At 46.6% G+C, this 25821-nt stretch overlaps 1 protein-coding gene across 1 annotated transcript in view; it reads right to left on the bottom strand.

Moving 5' to 3' along the window:
* Positions 1-17018, bottom strand: part of L3MBTL1 (L3MBTL histone methyl-lysine binding protein 1) — a 78319-nt gene extending 61301 nt beyond the window's left edge. The window contains exon 1 of the mRNA XM_077459087.1: positions 16923-17018. The gene's annotated coding sequence lies outside the window, so the exon portion shown is untranslated. The remainder of the gene's footprint in view (positions 1-16922) is intronic.
* Between the last annotated feature and the right edge of the window lie 8803 nt (positions 17019-25821).

Genomic DNA, 25821 nt, shown 5'->3' with positions numbered 1-25821 from the left:
AGCAGCTTCCATCCTGTTCCTGGAACAAAATCAAGTCCTGCTCAGCCATTCCTAAGAAGTCTTGGATTTTTATGAATAAATATTGGCTAAGGTGGAGAGGCGGGCAGATTACACTACAGTCTCCACTCCAGCCATTGACTTTCCCTTTATACAGCACTGACAGCGGCTGCATGTATTAGTAAAGGAAATACTTTGGGCCAGCTTGGCCCAATGGACAATTTACAGTGATAACAAAGCTGGAGCTGGGCTTTTACACAGCATAGTAGATATGTTGTTTCACTTTGTTAAGCTCCTACTGGCAGCTATAATTGTAGTTGCATGAAAATAAAGTTTATTTTTAATGCTGGGCAATTGAAGATTTTGAAAGAATTTTGCCAGGCCCTGGTTTCATGAAGGGTGAGAATCAGTGTCTTAGGTCAGTGGTCGCCAACCAGTGGTCCGTGGACCACTGATGGTCCATGAGAAAATGTTGGTGGTTCCCAGAGGTTCTGCTGCAAATCAACATTGTGGCGGATTTTTTCCACCCAATAGTGTTTCCAGTGTTGTTCTCAATGCGTGCTGACAGTCAAAACTGTCAGCGCACATTGATACCCGATGCCTCCTCTGTAGTTCTGGCTTCTGTGAACTCAGAAGGAGGCGCCAGGAGTAGTGCAGAGAGTGGGAGCTGAAGAAGGAGGGGAATCCCAATGGCAGCGCTGAGCACAGACTGTGGGAGGGAACATGGAGCTCGAGCACATGGCTCGATAAGGAGGGTAGATACAATGATGAGTCTGTGTAAGGCAGCAGGGTGATGCAGGGGGAGAGCAAAGAGCCAGAGCATTGTGTGTATAAGGCAGCAGTGTGATCCAGGTGGAGGGGGCAGAGAGCTGGAGAATTGGGTGTATAAGGCAGCATTGTGATCCAGAAGGAGGGGAGCAGAGAGCCAGAGCATTGTGTGTATAAGGCAGCAGTGTGATCCAGGTGGAGAGGGCAGACAGCCAGAGAATTGTGTGTATAAGGCAGCAGTGTGATCCAGGTGGAGGGGGCAGAGAGCCAGAGCATTGTATGTATAAGGCAGCAGTGGGATCCAGATGGAGGGGGGCAGAGAGCCAGAGCATTGTGTTTATAAGGCAGCAGTGTGATCCAGGTGGAGGGGGCAGACAGCTGGAAAATTGTGTGTATAAGGCAGCAGTGTGATCAAGGTGAAGATGGCAGGGAGTGGGAGAATTGTGTGTATAAGGCAGCAGTGAGATCCAGATGGAGGGGGGCAGAGAGCCAGAGCATTGTATATAAGGCAGCAGTGTGATCCAGGTGGAGGGGGCAGAGAGCCAGAGCATTGTGTGTATAAGGCAGCAGTGTGATCCAGATGGAGGGGGCAGAGAGTCAGAGGATTGTGTGTATAAGGCAGCAGTGTGATCCAGATGGAGGGGGCAGAGAGCCAGAGCATTGTGTGTATAAGGCAGCAGTGTGATCCAGGTGGAGGGGGCAGGCAGCCAGAGCATTGCATGTAAAAGGCATGTAAAATTGTGAGTTTAGTGGTCTGTGAGATCCTGAAAGTTTGGCCACCACTGACTTAGGGGACCAAGCAGAGCCAGCCAGTGGGGGTCTCTACCACAGCAGTCTCCTGACATCTTCTGAATTGGTGTCAGTCACAGGATGAATGTCTGTCTTTGCTTATCCAGTTGCCGACCGCCGCACGCCGATGTACGTCGGTACAATGGCACGGGCAGGCATAAGGACATACATGTACGTCCCTTGCCTCCCGCGGGTCGGGGGCCCGATCGGGCCCCCGCCCGGTGCCTGCGGCGGTCGGTATTCGTACGGGAGCGATCCCGGACGAGGGGACGGCCATTCATTCATGGCCACCCCCTCGCGATCGCTCCCGACGAATAGAAATCCCCGGTGACATCACTTCCTCTCCTGTAATGTAAACACAGGAGAGGAAGTGATGTATTCTCTCCTCCGTGTCGGTATTTTTCGTTCCGACACGGAGGAGAGAGCATCGGTGAGTTGCACCAACACTCTACACACACAGTAGAACATGCCAGGCACACTCACACCCCCCCTTTACCCCCCGATCACCCCCCCAATTACCCCTGCCCCCCAGTCACAGTGACACCAATGTCATTTTTTTTTTTTTTTTTTTTTTTTTGCATTGGTGTCATTTGTGACTGTAATAACTGTTAGGGCAGTTAGAGTTAGCCCCCTTTAGTTCTAATGTACCCCCCTAACCCCCCCAATAAAGGTTTAACCCCGTGATCACCCCCCGTCGCCAGTGTCACTAAGGCTGGGTTCACATTGCAGCGGTTTATGAGAACGAATGTGATTCGCACCGCACTGCAGTGCAAATCACATCCGATCTCTGTGCGATTCGAGTTCAGCCATTCGCCGCACCCGCCGCACCCGCCACACCCGCCGCACCCGCCGCAAATTCGCACGGGACCCTTTTTTTGGCCCGCAGCAGAATCGGATCGCATGGGTGTTCACACCATGCGATCCGAGTTTGCAGATCGCACTGCGATATGCGAACTGATCTGGGGGTGTCAGTAACATTTCACTGACACTCCCAGCAGTTCGCATAGGGCAGTGTGAACTGCCGCCGGGAGGCATGCGATGCGGGAACCCGCCGCGGATTCGCGGCGTTTCCGCATCGCTCCAGTGTGAACCCAGCCTAATAAGCGATCATTTTTCTGATCGCCGTATTAGTGTCACAGGTGACGCTAGTTAGGCAGGTAGGTATTTAGGTTCGCCGCAGCTTTTTATAGCGCCAGGGACCCCCATATACTACCGCATAAAGCCCCCTGATTGCCCCCTAGTTAACCCTTTCACCAGTGATCACCATATAACTGTTACAGGTGACGCTGGTTGGTTAGTTATTTTTTTATAGTTTCAGGGCACCCGCCATTTATTACCTAATAAAGGTTTAACCCCCTGATCACCCGGCGGGTGTCATTTGTGACTAATAACTGTTAGGGCAGTTAGGGTTAGCCCCCTTTAGTTCTAAGGTACCCCCCTAACCCCCCCAATAAAGGTTTAACCCCGTGATCACCCCCCGTCGCCAGTGTCACTAAGGCTGGGTTCACATTGCAGCGGTTTATGAGAACGGATGTGATTCGCACCGCACTGCAGTGCAAATCACATCCGATCTCTGTGCGATTCGAGTTCAGCCATTCGCCGCACCCGCCGCAAATTCGCACGGGACCCTTTTTTTGGCCCGCAGCAGAATCGGATCGCATGGGTGTTCACACCATGCGATCCGAGTTTGCAGATCGCACTGCGATATGCGAACTGATCTGGGGGTGTCAGTAACATTTCACTGACACTCCCAGCAGTTCGCATAGGGCAGTGTGAACTGCCGCCGGGAGGCATGCGATGCGGGAACCCGCCGCGCATTCGTGGCGTTCCCGCATCGCTCCAGTGTGAACCCAGCCTAATAAGCGATCGTTTTTCTGATCGCTGTATTAGTGTCACAGGTGACGCTAGTTAGGCAGGTAGGTATTTAGGTTCGCTGCAGCTTTTTATAGCGCCAGGGACCCCCATATACTACCGCATAAAGCCCCCTAATTGCCCCCTAGTTAACCCTTTCACCAGTGATCACCATATAACTGTTACAGGTGACGCTGGTTAGTTAGTTATTTTTTTATAGTTTCAGGGCACCCGCCATTTATTACCTAGTCTCACTAGTGTACCCCTAAATTTAGGGGTGTCTACTTTCCAAAATGGGGTCATTTGGGGGGGGTTTGTGCCATCTTGGCATTTTATGGCCTTCAAAACTGTAACGCCCTTAGAAAGCCTGAAGGCGGTGCTTGGTTTTCGGGGCCCCGTACGCGGCTAGGCTCCCAAAAAGTCCCACATATGTGGTATCCCCATACTCAGGAGAAGCAGCAGAATTTATTTTGGGGTGTCATTTCACATATGCCCATGGCATGCGTGAGCAATATATCATTTAGTGACAACTTTGTGAAAAAAAAAAAAAAAAAAAAAAAGTTTGTAATTTTCCCGCAACTTGTGGCAAAATATAAAATATTCCATGGACTCAACATGCCTCTCAGCAAATAGCTTGGGGTGTCTACTTTCTAAAATGGGGTCATTTGTGGGGGTTTTGTGCCATCTTGGCATTTTATGGCCTTCAAAACTGTAATAGGTAGTGAGGAGTGAAATCAAAAAATTACGCCCTTAGAAAGCCTGAAGACGGTGCTTGGTTTTCGGGGCCCCGTACGCGGCTAGGCTCCCAAAAAGTCCCACATATGTGGTATCCCCATACTCAGGAGAAGCAGCAGAATTTATTTTGGGGTGTCATTTCACATACGCCCATAGCATGTGTGAGCAATATATCATTTAGTGACAACTTTGTGTAAAAAAAAAAAAAAAATTTTTTTTTTGTCATTATTCAATCGCTTGAGGCAAAAAAATAAAATATTCAATGGGCTCAACATGCCTCTTATCAATTTCCTTAGGGGGTCTACTTTCCAAAATGGGGTCATTTGGGGGGGTTTTGTACTGCCCTGCCATTTTAGCACCTCAAGAAATGAGATAGGCAGTCGTAAACTAAAAGCTGCGTAAATTCCAGAAAACGTACCTTAGTTTGTAGATGTGACAACTTTTGCGCAAACCAATAAATATACAATTATTGACTTTTTTTTTACCAAAGACATGTGGCTGAATACATTTTGGCCTAAATGTATGACTAAAATTGAGTTTATTGGATTTTTCTAATAACAAAAAGTAGAAAATATCATTTTTTTTCAAAATTTGCGGTCTTTTTACGTTTATATCGCAAAAAATAAAAATCGCAGAGGCAATCAAATACCATCAAAAGAAAGCTCTATTTGTGGGAAGAAAAGGACGCAAATTTTGTTTGGGTACAACATTGCATGACCGCGCAATTACCAGTTAAAGCAGCGCAGTGCCAAAGTGTAAAAAGACCTCTGGTCATTTACCAGCAAAATGGTCCGGTCTGAAAGTGGTTATCCTGGATTCTTCCTGACAGATGGCGTAATCATAAACTCATTTAGGAATTTGCAAGCTTTAATTATAAATGTCAAATATCACCATCATGACAATCTCCCCTATGTCCTTGCCCTGTGGGTCTACATTTGTATAATACAACAGTGTATAATTGTACACCTTTGTCAGCATGTTAATGTATTGCTAGACAGCTGTCTACTAACAAGTGTACCCTTATTTCAGTAATGCTGAAAACACAAGAGCATAGATCAGAGGAAAGGGAATGAGGTTGCCCAAAGCAAACAAGGTGCCAGCTGCTGTTCCTACAGCTAGTTAGGAAATGAAAGGGCAAGTCTCAGTGATTGCTATGGTATGGGCAACATATTAAAAACAGCAAAGAAAACAAGTCACTGGGGCATCTCTCTGCTTCATGGGGACAGGTCTGCATTTACTTTATGCACAGTGGCTGAATAATCAGTAAGAAACTACATTATAGGAACTAAAGTACTTCCTTCAACAGAAATGTAGATTTGCGACAGCGTGTACAGCCTTCCATTCCACACTGAAGTGTATGTCTGGAAAAAATTTAATAAAACATATGCAATACATCTTTTCATATTTGCCCTTCCTTCCAAAAATGATGCGTGTACACATAGCTCCCAACTGTCTCTGATTTCGAGGGACTGTCACTGATTTGGAGCAATGTCCCTCTGCCCCTCCTCATTTGTCCCTCATTTTCGACTGATCTATATAGATGTATATAAAATGCACTTTTTAGCTATCAAAAAGTGCTAAACCTTTCATCTGATTTTTTTAATTGCTGCATTTGTAAATTCCAAAAGCCAAAATAAAGGAATAATAGTGGTAAAAAAAAGCACTTGTGGGTTTAACCAATCTTGTTTTTGTTTTTTTTTACAATTCTCCTTTCAGGGGGTGTGTCCTATGTCTCCATACTTTTGCTGATAGGTGTCCCTCATTCAGGGGCGGATCCAGGGGGGGGCAACGGGTCAATTGCCCCCTCCGAGAATACGGCCGGTTCCGCGGGTCCAATCGCGGCCGGTTCCGCGGGTACCCGCGGGCCGGTTCCGTGGGTCCAATCGCGGGCGGTTCCGCGGGTACCCGCGGCCGGTTCCGCGGGTTCAATCGCGGCCGGTTCCGCGGGTCCAATCGCGGGCGGTTCCGCGGGTACCCGCGGCCGGTTCCGCGGGTCCAATCGCGGTCGGTTCCGCGGGTACCCGCGCGGCCGGTTCCGCGGGTACCCGCGCTTAGTGGACGAGTGAGGGGGGGCAGCTGGGCGGCTTAGGAGGGCTGCTGGCCAATCAGGAAGCCAGCAGGCAGGGGAGCAGGGAGATGACATCATCTCTCACTGCCCTGCATCCCTCCAGTTCCACCCTCACTGTGTAGGAAGCTGTGTGCAGCAGAGAGATTGCATCATCTCTCTGCTGCCTATCTTCACTCTGGGACCCAACAAAAGACCATCAGTAGGTGACAATCCGCAATGTGTGGCAGGCTACGTGGCAAGTGGCAATCCGCAATGTGTGGCAGGCTACGTGGCAAGTTGCAATCCGCAATGTGTGGCAGACTACGTGGCAAGTGGCAATCCGCAATGTGTGGCAGGTGACGTGGCAAGTGACAATCCGCAATGTGTGGCAGGTGACGTGGCAAGTGACAATCCGCAATGTGTGGCAGGTGACGTGGCAAGTGACAATCCGCAATGTGTGGCAGACTACGTGGCAAGTGGCAATCCACAATGTGTGGCAGACTACGTGGCAAGTGGCAATCCGCAATGTGTGGCAGGTGACGTGGCAAGTGACAATCCGCAATGTGTGGCAGGTGACGTGGCAAGTGACAATCCGCAATGTGTGGCAGACTACGTGGCAAGTGGCAATCCACAATGTGTGGCAGACTACGTGGCAAGTGGCAATCCGCAATGTGTGGCAGGTGACGTGGCAAGTGACAATCCCCAATGTGTGGCAGGTGACGTGGCAAGTGGCAATCCGCAATGTGGGTCAGGCAACGTGGCAAGTGACAATCCGCAATGTGTGGCAGGTGACGTGGCAAGTGGCAATCCGCAATGTGTGGCAGGCTACGTGGCAATCCGCATCTGGTGGCAGGCGACGTGGCAAGTGACAATCCGCAATGTGTGGCAGGTGACGTGGCAAGTGGCAATCCGCAATGTGTGGCAGGCTACGTGGCAAGTGGCAATCCGCAATGTGTGGCAGGCTACGTGGCAAGTTGCAATCCGCAATGTGTGGCAGACTACGTGGCAAGTGGCAATCCACAATGTGTGGCAGACTACGTGGCAAGTGGCAATCCGCAATGTGTGGCAGGTGACGTGGCAAGTGACAATCCGCAATGTGTGGCAGGTGACGTGGCAAGTGACAATCCGCAATGTGTGGCAGGTGACGTGGCAAGTGACAATCCGCAATGTGTGGCAGACTACGTGGCAAGTGGCAATCCACAATGTGTGGCAGACTACGTGGCAAGTGGCAATCCGCAATGTGTGGCAGGTGACGTGGCAAGTGACAATCCCCAATGTGTGGCAGGTGACGTGGCAAGTGGCAATCCGCAATGTGGGTCAGGCAACGTGGCAAGTGACAATCCGCAATGTGTGGCAGGTGACGTGGCAAGTGGCAATCCGCAATGTGTGGCAGGCTACGTGGCAATCCGCATCTGGTGGCAGGCGACGTGGCAAGTGACAATCCGCAATGTGTGGCAGGTGACGTGGCAAGTGGCAATCCGCAATGTGTGGCAGGCTACATGGCAATCCGCATCTGGTGGCAGGCGACGTGGCAAGTGACAATCCGCAATATGTGGCAGGTGACGTGGCAAGTCACAATCCGCAATGTGTGGCAGGCTACGTGGCAAGTGACATTCCGCAATGTGTGGCAGGTGACGTGGCAAGTGGCAATCCGCAATGTGTGGCAGGCTACGTGGCAATCCGCATCTGGTGGCAGGCGACGTGGCAAGTGACAATCCGCAATGTGTGGCAGGTGACGTGGCAAGTCACAATCCGCAATGTGTGGCAGGCTACGTGGCAAGTGACAATCCGCAATGTGTGGCAGGTGACGTGGCAAGTAACAATCCGCATTTGGTGACAAGTGACAATCCACATTTGGTGGCAGGCGACATGGCAAGTGACATCCTCAGGGCTCCCACTGATTCTGCAATATGGTGAGTTGAACCATTTAATTTTATATTACAATGTATTAATAGAAATAATGCGCTTCAATCATCCTGACACCATAACAACCATGGTGCCGTAATGATTGAAGCGCCAATACCAGCCATTTCCCATATAAATTGCCCCCCAAAAACATATTTTATAGCAGTGCCCCTCCCGAGATTAGACTCTGGATCCGCCCCTGCCCTCATTGCCATCTCAAAAAGTTGGAAGGTGTGTGGATAGAGCAATAACAATAAATCTGCCAGAAATGTTCTAAACTTCCTCTGCTGCACTGAAATCCCAAACAGGTTGGTCAGCTCTGATCAGTTCTTCCCTGCTGGACTACAGAACACCTCTCTTCATCCTATAACATAGAGGGATGGTGTTTTGTAGTTCTGGATAGAACTGACCAAGAATGATAACCCTATTTGGGAACTCAGTGCAGCACAAAAAGGTCATTTCTGCTAGGATTACAGGTGGTTTTTCTGTACTTGCAGCATTTTTAAAGGGCTAAAACCTGTGGTAATGTGCATTAGAGGCGTATGATGGATTTTTTTTTTCCCCCAGACTTTTAAGTATGCTTTTCTTAATAAATTATATGTCTGCACCTATCTGTCAATATCTTCTTGAGCATGCCAGCAAGTTGAGCACTGTCACACCCTGCTGCCGTCCTTCACCCGTGGTCGTTCAGTGATGGGTAGCCTTATAAACCAGATATTTAAAGATATTATTAGTTTTTTTTGGGCCCTTCGGAATGCACTTATCAACTATTTGCATGCGGTGCAGGCTCAAGGGGCAGCTGCTTTGGACCCCACAACAATGACTGAGCTGCCCCTTTTGCCCTGCGTTAAAGATGGCCCTGCCTAGCAACCCCCCCTCCTGCCCCCCATTTCCCAATTTTTGGTATGATTATACAACTGCAAAAAGTTTCAAGAGAGCCCCACCAGTATTATATGCTCCCCTTTTATTGAAAGATATTGTTTGACCACTTAAGCCCCGGACTAATTTGCAGCCAAAGGACCAGGCCCCTTTTTGCGATTCGGCACTGCGTCGCTTTAACTGACAATTGCGCGTTCGTACGACGTGGCTCCCAAACAAAATTGGCGTCCTTTTTTTCCCAAAAATAGAGCTTTTTTGTGGTATTTGATCACCTCTGCGGTTTTTATTTTTTGCACTATAAACAAAATAGAGCGACAATTTTGAAATAAATTCAATATTTTTTACTTTTTGCTATAATAAATATCCCCCAAAAATATATAAAAAAACATTTGTTTTTCCTCAGTTTAGGCCGATACGTATTTTTCTATATATTTTTGGTAAAAAAAAAAAAATCACAATAAGCGTATATTGATTGGTTTGCGCAAAAGTTATAGCGTCTACAAAATAGGGAATAGTTTTATAGCATTTTTATTAATATTTTTTTATTACTAGTAATGTCGGCGATCAGCGATTTTATTGTGACTGCTACATTATGGCTGACACATCAGACATTTTTGACACGTTTTTGGGACCATTGTCATTTATACAGCAATCAGTGCTATTTAAATGCACTGATTCCTGTGTAAATGACACTAGCAGTGAAGGAGTTAACCACTAGGGGGCGGGGAAGGGTGACGTGTGTGTTTTTTTTTACTGTAGGGGGGGCGTGGCTTGGCATGTGCCGTCACTGATCGTCTTTCCCTATAACAGGGAAGAGACGATCGGTGACAGCCACACTAGGAAGCACGGGGAGAGGTTTGTTTACACAGACCTCTCCTCGTTCTTCAGCTCTGTGACCTGATCGCGGGACACCAGCGGCGATCGGGTCCCGCGGCCATGGTCACGGAACTCAGGACCGGGTCGCGAGCGTGCCGCTGGTGGCGTGCGCGCGACCCATGGCTGGGCACTTAAAGAGCAATGTACCTGTACGTTGATGTGCCCAGCCGTGCCATTCTGCCAACATAAATGTACAGGAAGCGGTCCTTAAGCGGTTAAGCAAATATGCAACTGTACAGCAAATGTGCTGTCACACTGACCGTGTCCATTCCGAATAGCAGGGGGTTCGCGAACAGATCCCCAAATAAATTGAAGACGAACCCTACAGATGTTCCTTTTGTAAAATTACCTTATTTTTTTTTCTTTACCCGCTTAGGGACCACCCCACATACATAAACTGCGACAGGGCAGCCCTTAGGGCACAAAATCACGTACCTGCACATGATTTTTTTTTTTGGTGAGTCTGGGGCGCGGTCAATCAGCAGGTATGGTGAACCTGATGTCCGCTGGGACCCAGCGATCGTTCCCGAGGTAGACAGAACAGCAGTCTTCCTATATAAACAAGGCAGATCGCCATTCCCTGACAGGAGAAGACAGATATTTTGTCCCCCCCCCCCACACACACACACACACACACACAGTTAGCAAGCACACTCTGGGAACACATTTAACCCTTTGATTGCCCCTGATGTTAACCCCTTCCCAGCCAGTGTCATTAGTACAGTTACAGTGCATATTATTTAGCACTGAAAACTAGACTAGTGTCACTGGTCCACAAAAAAGTGTCACTTAGTGTCCAATTTGTCTGCCGCAATGTCGCAGTCCCGCTATAAGTCACTGATCGATGCCATTAGTAGTAAAAAACAATAACAATTCCCAAAAAAATCCCATAGTTTGTAGACTCTCTAACTTTTGCACAAACCAATCAATATACTTTTATTGTTTTTTTTTTTTACCAAAAATATGTAGCAGAATACATATGGGCCTCAATTGATGAAGAAATTTTATTGGGTGTTTAATAGCAGAAAATAAAAAACATTGTTTTTTTTCATTTCAAAATTGTCTGCCTTTTTTTGTTTTTAGCGTAAAAAATAAAAACCGCAGAGGTGATCAAATACCACCAAAAGAAAGGTCTATGGGGGAAAAAAGCACATAGAGTTTATTTTTAGTATAGCATTGTCAGTTAAATTAACGCAGTGTTGTATCGCAAAAAAATGGCCTGGTCATGAAGAGGGGTAAACCGTCCAGAGCTGAAGTGGTTACATCTTCTCAGTTTAAACATTCAATGTTTTCTATTGTCACCATTCCAAGTTCAAGGATGATGGTGCCCACCCTTACTTTATTATCTTTTATTATTTAGATTGAGGCATTACCGTATATCCCTGTTTTCTATTGTGAATAAAATATGGGTTTATGAGATATGCAAATCATTGCATTCTGTTTTTATGTAGATTTTACACAGCGCCCCAACCATTTTGGAATTGGGGTTGTATATATGAGGGGCATTCAAGCCTAACCGGGAGTTTTAAGTTTATGTAGCGCCCACCACCTTTAGGTGGGTGCGAGTAGGTAAAGACAGGTTAATTTACCAGTGCCTTAGACCCCTTTCACACCACACCGCACCTTGCGTCGGCGGTAAAACGCCGCTATTTTTAGCGGCGTTTTACCGCTGGATTTGCGGCGGATTTGCAGCGTATTTCGGCAGCTAGCGGGGCGCTTTTACCCCCCGCTAGCGGCCGCGAAAGGGTTAAACCCGCCGGCAATACGCCGCAATAGCGGCGTTTTGCCGCTGGATTTGCGGCGGATTTGCAGCGTATTTCGGCCGCTAGCGGGGCACTTTTACCCCCCGCTAGCGGCCGCGAAAGGGTTAAACCCGCCGGCAATACGCCGCAATAGCGGCGTTTTGCCGGCGGCATTACAGCGCTGCCCCATTAATTTCAATGGGCAGCAGCGGTGAAGGAGCGGTAAACACACCGCTCCTTCACCGCTCCAAAGAAGCTGCTGGCAGGCCTCAGGGCTTTCACACTACAGACAATGGTGCAGCTTCTTTAGGGCGGATTGCAGGCGCTATTTCTAACGCTATAGCACCTGCAAAACGCCCTGGTGTGAAAGGGGTGTTACTGTTCTTTCTGTACAGGCCTGGAGGTTTGGTTTGGGTTAGGGTGGAATTGTAGGTTAAAGGTGAGTGTGACCACCTGTTCATCACCCTGGAAAACCCTCCCTTGCTTCTCCAGAGGAATGTTCTGGAAAGGAGGCTGGTGCAGGGATTGAGGGATAGGCTGTGTGTATGGCCCTAGTCCAGTCGTTAATTTGTTTGGGCAGGGGCGGAAGTCACATGTTCCCTGTGAGGAGATGGGGCGAAATTCAATCCGGAAAGGCTGCAAAATGTGACCTACGGGAGCAGGGCTGGAAGGCCTGGGGGTGCATAGACCCCAGCACTGGAAAGCCACGGGACTTTGCCAGAAAGCCTGGAGGTTCAGAGACTCCAGAGCTGGAAGGTTCACCATTCAAGAAGCAAGAAGTATCTACTAACAGGACTGAGTAGACCGGGGTCGTCTGGACTTTCCTGAGCTGGCCTGGAAAGAAATGGCAGGAGGTAAGATGGCAGGTGAGGCCTGGGACTTCCAGGATTTCAACTGTACCCAGGGCCGTCTTTAAGGCAGGGCAAAAGGGGCAGCTGCCCTGGGCCCTGTCATTGTTGTGAGGCCCAAATCAGCTGCCTCATACTTGCCAACTATCCCAGTTTAAATTCCCTTGTCCTTTGAAGTTTTCGTCCTGTGCTGTGTCCTGATATCTCAGTGTGAAATGCCGGTTACTAATGCTGCCCGCTCTGCCCTATTGTTGTGGACAGATGACTCACCCGCAGACCCTGTGTTTACATGTAAATACCGGCATTCATATGTAAATAGCGGCGGTATCATAAGTAAATAGCTGCAGACGGCGGTATTGATATGTAAATAAAGGCGGCATTCATATGTAGCTCATGCCCCCCTGCAGTGAGGAGATGATGTGCTGTAACCTCTAGCAAACCAATCAGTGAGCAGTAATACTGTACAGTAATCTCTAGCAACCAATTAAGCAGAAATCATTTGCTGTAACCTCTAGCAACTAATCAGTGAGCCGTAATGTGTGCTGTAACCTCTAGCAACCAGTCAGTAAGCAGTAATGATATTCTGTAACCGCTGGTAACCAATCGCAATTGTTGCCTGATCTGATACAGTAAACTGATTTTAAGTCTAGCTGCTATTTATTGCGTGTCTCAGAGCAGGTGGAGAGTGAAATTACATTGGGGGGGCCCCAAGAAAATTTTTGCCCAGGGTCCAATCAATACTAAAGACTACCCTGACTGTACCACGTGTCATTCAGAGGGACATGAGCCAGTTCGTTTAGGGAAAGGGTTCTTTGTACTCGTGCAGCTCAACAAGACGGGCAACTTATACTGTCCTGCATCACTTACTGAACACACAACATGGACTGCAGCATCAAGAATAATAGTTGCTGTTTCAACTGTTTAACTGTGTCTGTGATTAATAAAGCAGGGGTGGAAGAAGCGGGGTTAAACCAGCCGTACTGTAATGAACGAAACCAGCAGCTCCTAAGGGAGTAGTGCGCTACATTTATATAATAAAAAGAACAAATTTCAAGGAGTGGAAACTGCCTTAATTTTTCGACATACTGCTACATATATACACTTATCCCAATGTTAAATAAATGCCTTCAAAGCAGTGCAAACTTCAACTCTTCTGTGCCGGTCAAAAGCTGTCTTGGTACCCAGCGTACGCTAACTGTTCGAAAATGCAAATGTTCATGAAGGATTGTGTTCATCGTTACCACAGAAAGATTAGTCTCTTGTGCAATTTCACGACACGTTATGCGTCGAATATCCAGGATCAGGCATTTCACGCACTGAATGTTCAGAGGAATGACTGCTGAGGGCTGGGAACCACCACGGCCAGGATCATCACTGATGGACGTACGGCCATCTTTGAAATGTTTACACCATTCAAATGCCTTACTACGGCTGGGCGTCTCATCACCGTACTGTGCTTGAAGTATTCTGTAGATATTCGCAGGTTTTACACCATTGTTCACAAGAAATGTCATCACCACATGCTGTTTCAGGCACACACTAACACTGTTGTCTGCCATCTTGATTAAAGGTCTCTTCTCGACTGGCCAATGACATGTGTGCCGCCTTTCAATAATAGGACACACTTGTCTCTTACTACTGCGTGTAGCACCACCACACTAGCATCCTTTTTAATACTCGTCAAATTAAAAGTCCCCATTTGACTTGAACGACCCTCCATCTGTCAATTTTGTTGCAGAAAATTAAAGCGGGAGTAAACCCGCTGACATGTTTGTTTTTTTCACACCTGCAAGGCAAAAGGCATAATGAGCTAGTATGCACTGCATTCTAGTTTATTATGAAATACTTACCTTAGAACGAGCCCCCAACATCTCACCCGATACACGCCGAGGGAGCTGACATGTTCCCTCGGCATGTCTTCTGGGTATTGCGGTATTGGGGCCGGAGCATCGATATCGTCCAGGGTCCGGCGTCTGCTGGGCTTCCAGCCAAGAATCCCCTGTGTGCATGCGCCGCTGCAGTCAACGGTGCATTGCCAGGGGAATATCTCCTAAACCTTACAGGTTTAGGAGATTTAGGAGATATTTTTTTTACCTACAGGTAAGCCTTATTATAGACTTACCTGTAGATAAAAGTTCAAATTAAGACTATACAACCGCTTTAAACCTGCTATAAGCTCTGTGTGCATATTAGATCCCTAGTGTCTTCTGTGTCCTCTGCTCCAGCCGCTTGTGTTTGATCTGTTTTTCATGCACCCTTGAAGATGGGTATTTGACAGCTCTGAACGGCGATGGTTCTCAATCTCCTCCTTTCATCATTTTGACAACCTTTACTATTGTCCCAGGCTCCCAGAAGGAGCAAACAAGCCTTGGAACCACAGGGGATAACAACTAGGAGGACTCGTTGGGATAACACAGGAAGTGTGCACAGGACAGATTTCAATTTCTGACACAATCACTATTTTTTTTTCACTTGAAAAGATATAGCAAAATGCTTTCAGTAGTAAATATAATACTCCAAAAGGGAGAAAATAACAGTAGTTCATTGTTAAGGCCTCATGCAACAGACCAACCGCTGATGGCCAAGGCCTCTCCCCAACGAGACAAGAGATGACACTGTGGACATCATTTGTAAATGTCTTATTCTTATATTTCCTCAACATTGCTGCATTCTACATTTTAGCTCAATTCCTACATTTTATGAAGTAGAGTTTGTGACCCAGCTTTAACGGTAAGACCAGGAAACATGGGGGGGGGGGGGGGTCTCCTAATAGGGAACTAGCAGAGGACCGATCCATTCCAAGCCGTGTGGTAGGATAACTGCTTTATTTTGCTATTCTTTTGATTTTCCTTTATACCAAAAATGTATGGATGTTGTCCTCCATTAAAAATGTCAAATTTGCAATCTTATGTTTGTGCCATATCAAGAGACATGTTTATTACATATTCCCATCTTGCGCTTTCATATTATAAGCCTAGAATACTTAACGCAGCACAGAAATTAAAATTCATGTTACCAAAGCAACAACCCAGCCTTAGTTTGTGCATAAATGAGCCACTCAGACTATAATTAATTCATCTCCAGAGCATATGTTAGTATTTGACAGGGCTGATTATGGCAAACTATTCACTATATGAGTGCTGCCTGGAAAAAAAAAAAAGACATTTTTATTGGTTGTGTAAATCGACATTTTTCAACCAGAATGCCTTCAGGTTTCTTTAGGGGTGCCTTGGCAAAATGCCTAAAAAGTGCCCAAAAATCATATTCAAGCCAGTGGGGGGATCAAGCTTGCCTTTTAGTTACACAAAGCCACAGGTTTTCGCTGTGCACCATTATAACCTTCCAGTGGCCGGCGTCCTAGCAACAAGTCACATCATCGGTTAATAAGGAGGTTGTCGGGTGCCTGCATAGCATCGTTGTTTTGCCCCTCTTTATCAGCACTGGGGTCACATTAGCCAAGTGAGGAAGAAAAACATTGCATTACTAGTCAGTACCAGTGTGCAAAGGTGTATTTGCTTTGGAATAAATCATGTTAGGTCTCCTACATATGCAGATGTTGCTGCATTATGTAAAACTATTAATTTAGTTTTTTATATTTTACAATGGGGTGTCTTAAGATTGTGCAGAATTTTAAAGAGTGCCAAAAGGTTGAAAAACACTGCTATAAAAGACGCAATCAAAGATGTCTTTTACAGTGAACCTGTGGGCACACCTTACTTTCTTTTTTTATTTTAACATTCTTTATTTTAGAGCTTTTCCAGAACAAGAAAAAAGAAGGCATCACTCGCATTGTATACAGTAAAACACTAAACAGACACAACCTCAAACAATGTGTAGAAAGGCATAAGGTAGCATCTTAAAAGAGTCCAATCGTACATTGCACAATAACCAGCAAAAAAGTGAAGAACAGCTGAACGCCTGGCATACAATGTTCGGTGAAGCTACTCATAGTTTAGTATTATATGCCTGGAGAGAACCCCAAAGGCAAAGAGTGGGAAAGCAGGGCCTGGGAATGGGAAAAGGAGGGGGGTGGAGGCTCCAACTGGAAGGGCCATAGAAAAGCAAAAGCTTATATTAAAAAAATAAAATAAAATAAAGAGGGTGCAGGGTATTCACATAAACCTAGACACACTCCAATATACGCTCACATGTGTATGCGTCCAGAAGGAAGGGGTAGAGAAAAAAGGAGGGCAATGCCAGCCAAGAAAAGCATTACATTCCGAAATCATTTGTTAATTAATAAAATAATAGGAATGTCTTGTATCTCTTTTGTGATATGGGCATAAGATTAAGGATGGCAGCATGCTTAACTGACAGGGAGCCCTCCTGTTCCCTTGACGATGCACTCTGATGCGAAACACGTTGGGAGGAGCCTGCACTTGGGACGTCATTACATGGAGGAGACCTGTCGGCGTGGCATCTGAGTTTTTGTGCATGCGATTTGCTTTTAACATCTACTGTTACTTCTAGGGATGAATGGCCTACCTGGATCCATATCGGCCATAAGGAGATTCATAGATCCCATTAAGGGAAATGCTTGTTTGACCGTATTGTTGGTTCAGGGATCATGCTTGTAGGGGGAGCGGCCATCTATAAAAAAAAAAAAAGCAATATAACAATGGCAAATCCCATACTTTTTTCCTGACAGGTTCACCTGTCATGAAGGAAATACATGGCCATTGCTGACCTCTCCTAAAAATGCTGGTCTTTTGCCTGTTTACAGTCTCAATATGAGTCATTGGTCAACAAAAACAATTGACAAGTGAATTACTATATTTTTCGCTCCATAAAATGCACTCCCCGTCCCCCCAAAAAATGGGGGAAAATGTCTCTGCGTCTTATGGAGTGAATACTGACCAGGCACCGCTGCCGCTCTGCACCTGGGAATCGGCTTCAACATCACAGCCCTCCAGCAGCGATCAATATAGACTCCTGACGTACTCATACCCTGCTGACCATCCAGCCAATGTGGAGACATCGCCTGTCGGTGAAAACATGATCGTTTTCTACCCGACCATGCAGGATGGGCTTCACCAAAATGGCAGCGGCAGTCACAATGCACCACCAGCTGTTGGACTTCTAGAGCCTTCCTACTCGGCTTGAGCAGCAAGTGCAGGCTCACAAGAACCTGTCATTACAGGTGAGCAAACTTAAGCCATGCCCTGGAGGTTAACCCCTTATCTTCCTCCACAAGTCCAGTGAAATCTAGACCCACGTAGATTCTGGGGAGCCAGATGTATCTTCTCCTCTTATGGATGTGGCAGACTCCTCTCCTTCGCAGCACCCTCCTGCCACTCTCCGAGACCCCATTGCACAGTTTCCAACTACAGGCCAGCCCATCTAAGCCCTTGTACACACGGTCGGAGAATCCATCGGAATGTGTCCTATCGGACCGTGTTGTCGGATAATCCGACTGTGTGTGGTATGCATCGGACTGATTCCGTTGGAATATCCATCGGACCCAATTTTCCAACTTGTTGGAAATATTTCCCGACCAACTGGTTCGATCGGGCATACTCCGATCATGAGTAGAGAATTTTAAGCGGACCAAGTGCCACGCATGCTCAGATCAAATTCCTACATCAAAGCTATTGGCTACTAGCCTGAACATAGTCCCATCGTAACGAAATTACGTCATCACGTTCTGAATGATCGCATTTTTCAACAACTTAGTCCGACCGTGTGTATGCAACAGTTTCGGACAAGATCCGACGGACAAAATCCGACGGATTTTGTATGTCGAAATCTCTGACCATGTGTACAGGGGCTTAGATGTGTCACTATGAAAGACATGGCATGCCCATGTCACTGAGGGCCTCTATACACAAGTATACGGCGGTGGAATGCACCTCATCCTGTCGGCGCGAGCCAGGTGGCTATTGTCTCCACAGTCTACAATTTTAGTATACCAAAATTATTTTAGTACACCACTTAGTTCAGAAATTTTTTTTTTCTTGGTTTCCTCCTCTAAAACCTAGATGCGTCTCATGGTGAGGTGAATCTTATGGAGCGAAACATACGGTAATCTTTATTTGCAAACTTGTTCCAGGTCAATGAATTAGAATGCAGTGAATGCACTGTGTCAGTTTGAAAGTCAGGTCACAAGCCTACACATTTCTTTCAGTACAGGTTTCCTCAAACAAGACATTTTGCCTACAGATATGCCACTCATTGAATGATTTTTGCACCAGTGAACTCTCCAGAAAAAAAACGATTTTTCTTTCTACTCATCGCATACTTTTTCTCCAGTTGTTCATTGGAGGGGCAAAGTCTTCTACCCCTAGGTATTTGCCTCTATCTCTAGGAAAACAGTATTTCACCTCAAATGACGATACTATCAGACCTAGCATCTGCACCAAGATGATCTACACTGTCCAGATAACACAAAACTTGTAGACCCAAGTACTTCAAATGTTGTGTGGTAAACAGGAAGGACCAATTTACCAGCCACCCAGAACTAATATTCAGATTGTCAAGCTGGTAGGTTCTCAGTTCCATTAGACTGGCCCAGAACTATGGAAAAAACTCTAATATTTTGGCCAAACTGAAAGTTAGTGCCACAGAGGGCTGATGCATAGAGAAGATGGGGACATGAGCTATACATCTGGATGTCCACCGAGGCCATCAAATCTTCCCCAACTGATCGAAAAGATTCCGTCCAAAGCTTTTGAAGATGGACCTTGTTGAGAGCCTTGAGATCCATAAAGGGACAGACATGCCCAAGTGAAATAGATCCCATGAAAAATCTAAATACAATTTCATAGACTTTTCCAAGCAGGAACAGAAACTACTACTTCCTGGGCAATGACCCTTTTGGGGTTTGCTTACTAAAACTGGAAAGTCCACAATTCCGTGCAACTCTGCATACAAACCAGCTTTAACGTTTTTTTGGCAAAGCTTAATCACTTGACCTTCGGCAGATTTACCCCCTTCATGACCAGGCCATTCTTTGCGATATGGCACTGATTTATTTTAAGTGACAATTGCGTGGGCATGCAACCCTGTACCCAAATTCATGTTATATATTTTTTCCCCACAAATAGAGCTTTCTTTTGGTGGTATTTGTCAAAAACTGCAATTTTTATTTTTTGAGCTATAAAGAAAAAAATACTGACAATTGTGGAATTTTTTTTTTATTCCTTTCTGCTATAAAACATATCCAATAAATGTTATTTTTAAATAACACATGTATATGTACACAAAAAAAACATCTAAATCAGAACTGATCTACAGGTGTTCTCTTCCCTGTGAATTGAACCATTATTATCCAGCTTATAAATAGGGGGATCTTTTGTGAGAGGCAGCCTGGAACGGCAATCTCAGACCATCTCTTCAGTCTCTGACCATCTCTTTTATCATGCCCGCTGTCTCTGACCATCTCCTGTATCATTTTCGCAGTCTCTGACCATCTCCTGTATCATGTCTGCAGTCTCTGACCATCTCTTGTATTATGTCTGAAGTTTTTGACCATCTCCTGTAGTATGTCTGCAATCTCTGACCATCCGATGTAGTATGCCTGCAGTCTTTAACCATCTCCTGTAATATGTCTGCAGTCTCTGACCATCTCTTGTATCATGCCCGCAGTCTCTGACCATCTCTTGTATCATGCCCGCAGTCTCTGACCATCTCTTGCATCATGCCCGCAGTCTCTGACCATCTCTTGTATCATATCCACAGTCTCTGACCATCTCTTGTATCATGCCCGCAGTCTCTGACCATCTATTGTATCATGCCCACAGTTTCTGACCATCTCTTGTATCATATCTGCAGTCTCTGACCATCTGCTGTAGTATGTCTGCAATCTCTGACCATCCGATGTAGTATGCCTGCAGTCTTTAACCATCTCCTGTAATATGTCTGCAGTCTCTGACCATCTCTTGTATCATGTCTGCAGTCTGACCATCTCTGTATTATGTCTGCAGTCTCTCTGAACATCTCCTGTATCATGTCTGCAATCTCTTACTTGAACACTTTGCTAATAGTTTTAGCTATCTCTTTATGCTGAAGGTAGGACTGTGCAGGGGAGGGGAGGCAGAGAGTAAAAGGGGGCACTGTGGTTAGGGGGGTGGGGCAGAATGCAAGGGGCACTGTGATGGGGGGGCTGTGAAATTTGTGCAATAAATATTCCTGAAAACATTACAAATTTTTGTGAGTGTTTTTACATTTTAAAGTTGGTGGTGGAAGGGTAGGATGGAGGGCCCACTATAGGAGCCGCTCTAGGTACGCCCCTGCTCGTGGCTTTTTATCAATCACAGCCCGTGCCCACAACCAGGTCCCACCTCTTGTGCCTGTTACTAACTAATCATAACCCGCACACCAAAAGGTCCCGCCTCTATGCCTGCCATCCAATCCGAATCTGCAGAAAAGTTCTCAATCAATGCACTGTGGGATCTATTGCAGGGATGTGTGTAGGTGCAAACTGAGTGGTAGGTGGGCACCAGATAGGCACAATCTATTAGACCCCATTGTAGTCTCTAATGGGGCCTGGTGGGGACTCTTTCTAACAGAGGCCCTCTCTGTGTCCATTAGAGAGACCCCCCTTCAGGTCCCATTAGAGTAGTTTTCCTTGTCTTTATCGTACATCATGGGACACAGAGCCTAAGTTTTTTTTTTTTATAAAAAGTCAGCAGCTACAAATACTGCAGCTGCTGACATTTAAAAAAAGGACACTTACCTGTCCAGGGCGCCCACCATGTCGGCACCCGAGGCCGAACTGTCCCTCGGTCCTCTGATGCTGCCGCCACTATCTTCGATAAGGGAATCAGGAAATTAAGCCTTGTGGCTTCACTTTCCGGTTCCCTACTGCGCATGCGCGAGTCGCGCTTCGCAATCCAAATGGTCCCTGCTGTCTCTGGGACCCATGTGTGTCCCAGCAGACAGTGCGGTGGGACAGGAAGAGGCGTAGACTCCTGTGGGAGTCTATGCCCGGAAGTGGGTGCAAATACCTGCCTTAGACAGGTATCTGAACCTCCCTCTCCCTGAAAGGTGCCAAATGTGACACTAGAGGGGGGGGAGGGTTCCGAAAAGCGGAGGTTCAATTTTTGTGTGAACCTCTTAATGGGTTATGGGCCACCTTCTGAAATGCCCTGAAATTGAGCTAAAGACGCTCCATGGGGAGCCAGTCACATTTTCCTGCTATGCGAATTGGATGTGGGGATGCGCTGGTGACCCTGTGGGATCAGTTCTCACTGATCTATGCATTCCCCCTGTTCAGTTGCTACTATGACTTCTTTGCAGGATCACGCTGAAAAGAAAGCCGGTAATTCTGGTAGCACCAGCATGGCCTAGAGAAGGTCATGGTATGCAGAAATTGTAAAGATGACAGTGGAGGATCCATGGTCCCTTCCACTAAGGCCAGACCTACTCTCACAGGAGCAGATGTTCCATCCTACATTACGTTTGCAAAAATTTAACAGCCTGGCTATTGAAACCCACATTCTGAAGAAACGCGGGCTTTCTGGGTCAGTTATCTCTACTTTTGATTAATGCAAGGAAGCCAGCATCCAGAACTATATAATATAGAGTCTGGAGGGCTTATACTTCCTGGTGTGAATCCAAGGGTTGGCACCCTCAGAGATAAATCATAGGCAGAATTCTTGCCTTTCTACAATTAGGAGTAGAGTTGAAGTTGGCCTTGAGTACTATTAGGCTGGATTCACACCTATGCATTTTTAGTGCTTTTTGCAGATTTGCACTACAGAACGTGTTCCATAGGAAACCATGGTAAATGGACTGTAGTGCAAATCTGCAAAATGCAAAAAGCACTAAAACTGCATAGGTGCAAATCCAGCCTTAAGGGCCAAGTCTCAGCCTTATCGATCTTATTTCAGACTGCTTGCTACGCATTCTTTAGTCTGGGGTTTCATGCAAGGGGTGATGCGAATTAATCCACCCGTTAAATCACCTTTGAGCCCTTGGGACTTGAACTTAGTTTTGTCAGTGTTGCAAAAACAGCTGTTTGAACGGATACAGCATATTCCCTTAGTCCTTCTGACAAGGAAGCTGGTGTTCTTGGTTACTATATCCTCAGCAAGGAGGGTTTCAGAATTGGCTGCTCTTTCATGTAAAGCGCCATATTTGATTATTCATGAGGACAGAGTGGCGTTACGCCCTCATCTATACTTTTTTTCCGAAAGTGGTATCAGGTTTTCACCTGAACCAAGATATTGTCCTGTCATTGTTTTTTCCAAAACCATGTCCCAGGGAAGAGAATTCACTACATTGTCTTGATGTGGTGAGAGAAGTGAAAATCTATTTAAAGACAACTGCTCAGATTAGAAAGACTGATGTCTTATTTATTCTGGAATCGGCAACTTATAATTCAAACTTATGATTTAACCTCCTCGCGCCCGCCCTATAGCCGAATTACGGCCGTAGAGCAGGCGCGTTCGTTCGGGCGGTCGTCCCTGGACGGCCTGATGTTTACTTCCGCAATGCGCGCCGCCGCGGGCGCGCATCGCGGAAGTTCTGTGTTCGCCGTGTCCCCCGGGGACAGGCAAACACAGATCGCTGTAAACGGCCAATCACAGCGGCCGTTTACAGCGTGATCGGCGTGTCCAATGGGAGATGATCTCATATGTAAACATATGAGATCATCTCGCAGCGCCGCTCTCCTTCCTCGCACAGACAGTGCGAGAGGGGAGAGATGAACGGCTGCAGCGGCAGCCGTTCTGATTCTGGAAAAAAAAATAATTAAAAAAATGAAATAAAAAGTGCCATCCGCCCCCAGCAGTGCCATCCGCCCCCAGCAGTGCCATCCGCCCCCAGCAGTGCTATCTGCCCCAGTGCCATCCACCCCAGTGCTACCTGCCCCCAGTGCCATCCACCCCAGTGCTACCTGCCCCTAGTGCCATCCACCCCAGTGCTACCTGCCCCTAGTGCCATCCACCCCAGTGCTACCTGCCCCCAGTGCCATCCACCCCAGTGCTACCTGCCCCCAGTGCCATCCACCCCAGTGCTACCTGCCCCCAGTGCCATCCACCCCAGTGCCACCTGCCGTCAGTGCCACCTGCCCCCAGTGCCACCTGCCCCCAGTGCCACCTGCCCCCAGTGCCACCTGCCCCCAGTGCCACGTGTCATCAGTGCCACATAGTGCCATCTGTCATCAGTGCCACGTATCAGTGCCATTTGTCATCAGTGCCACCTGTCAGTGTCACGTGCCATCTGTTGTCAGTGTCACGTGTCATCAATGCCACTTATCAGTGCCATCTGTCATCAGTGTCACGCGTCATCGGTGCCATGTATTAGTGCCATCTGTCATCGGTGGCACATATTAGTGCCACGTATTAGTGCCATCTGTCATCGGTGCCACGTTTCAGTGCCACGTGTCATCAGTGCCACGTATTAGTGCCACGTGTCATCAGTGCCACGTATAAGTGCCACGCGTCATCAGTGCCACATATTAGTGCCATCTGTCATCAGTGCCACATATTAGTGCCATCTGTCATCAGTGCCACCTGTCATCATTGCCACGTATCAGTGCCATCTGTCATCAGTGTCACGTGTCATTGTCCTGGTGCTTCAAAAGTGTAATAAATAATCAGCAAGTTAGATGTGTAACTTATGTTCCTAGAACACATGATGGCGCTACCTGCATGTTGGGCCTCTCTATGTGGCCAGGCTGTGAAAAAGTCCCACACATGTGGTATTGTAATACTCAGGAGGAGTAGCAGAATTTTTTGGGGGGTGTCATTTGTGGTATACACATGCCACGTGAGAGAAATAACCTATTACAATGACAATTTTGTGGAGAAAAAAAAAAAATGAAAAATCTTAATTTTGCAAAGAATTGTGGGAAAAAAATGACAACATCAAAAAGCTCACTATACCTCTTACTAAATACCTTGGAATGTCTACTTTCCAAAAAGGGGTCATTTGGGGGGTATTTGTACTTTCCTGACTTGTTCGGGTCACAAGAAGCGAGATAGGCCACCAGTACATCAGATGTGATCAATTTTGTGCGATTCGCACCACAGCTTGTAGATTCTCTAACTTTCACAAAGACCAAATAATATCCACTAATTTGGGTTATTTTTACCAAAGACATGTAGCAGTATAAATTGTGACCAAAATTTATGAAGAAAAATTAATAATTTGCATAATTCTGTCACAGAAACAAAGAAATATGCGTTTTTTTTCAAAATTTTCGGTCTTTTTTCATTTATAGCGCAAAAAATAAAAACCCCAGAGGTGATCAAATACCACCAAAAGAAAGCTCTATTTGTGGGAAAAAAAGGACAAAAAATTCATTTGGGTACAGTGTTGCATGACTGAGTAATTGTCATTCAAATTGTGAGAGCACCGAAAGCTGAAAATTGGTCTGGGCAGGAAGGTGTTTAAGTGCCCTGTAAGCAAGTGGTTAAGGGGTAAGATTCCTCCTTTTCAAGTCAAAGCACACTCTACCAGGTTGGTTAGTGCTTCTTGGGCAGTGCGTCACCAGGCCTCCATGGCTCAGATCTGCAAGGCCGCAACTTGTTCTTCAGTACATACATTCACAAAATGTTATCAGGTGGATGTAAGGAGCTACGAGGATATCGCCTTCGGGTGCAGTGTGCTGCAGAGGCAGCAGTATAAGTTCTCAGGTCTGGGGATGCCCTACGGGTTGTCTCTCCCTCCCTTCAAATAGCATTGCTATGGGACGTCCCATTAAGTTATTAGGCTCTGTGTCCCATGAGGTACGATAAAGAAAATAGGATTTTTATTAACAACTTACCTGTAAAAATCCTTTTCTTGGAGTGCATCATAGGATACAGAGGTCCCTCCCCTCTTTTATTAAGTATATTGCTTTGCTACAAAAACTGAGGTGCTCCTGGAAGGAGAAGGGGTTATATAGGGGAGTGAACTTCCTGTATTGTGTATACCAGTGTCAACACCTGAAAGTGGCCCAAAACCCATTAAGTTATTACTTAGGCTCTGTGTCTCATGATGTACTCCAAGAAAAGGATTTTACAGGTAAGCCGCTATAAAAATCCTATTTTTGTTTATTAAAGCGGGAGTTCGACCGTTTTTTTGAAGCCAGCAGCTACAAATACTGCAGCTGCTGACTTTTAAAATAAGGACACTTACCCGCCCAGCGCGCCCGCGATGTCGGCACCCGAAGCCGATCTCTCGATCGTCTCTTGGCTATGGGAATCAGGAAGTGGAGCCTTGCGGCTTCATTTCCCAGTCCCCTACTGCGCATGCACGAGTCGCGCTGCGCAATAAGGATGGTCCCCGCTGTCTCTGGGATCCGTGTGTTTCCCAGCAGACAGCAGGGGACCTGCGGAAAAGGGGCGTAGATTCTGCGGAAAGTGGCGTAGATTCTGCAGATATCTATGCCGGAAGTGGGTGCAGATATCTGTACTGTACAGGTACCTGCACCCCCCCTCCCCCCTGAAAGGTGCCA

The sequence above is a fragment of the Lithobates pipiens genome, unplaced genomic scaffold (assembly GCF_037356315.1).
Source record: "Lithobates pipiens isolate NorthernLeopardFrog02 unplaced genomic scaffold, aLitPip1_a1.2 Scaffold_28, whole genome shotgun sequence".
NCBI lineage: Eukaryota > Metazoa > Chordata > Amphibia > Anura > Ranidae > Lithobates > Lithobates pipiens.
This window is presented reverse-complemented; position numbering and strand designations above follow the sequence as displayed.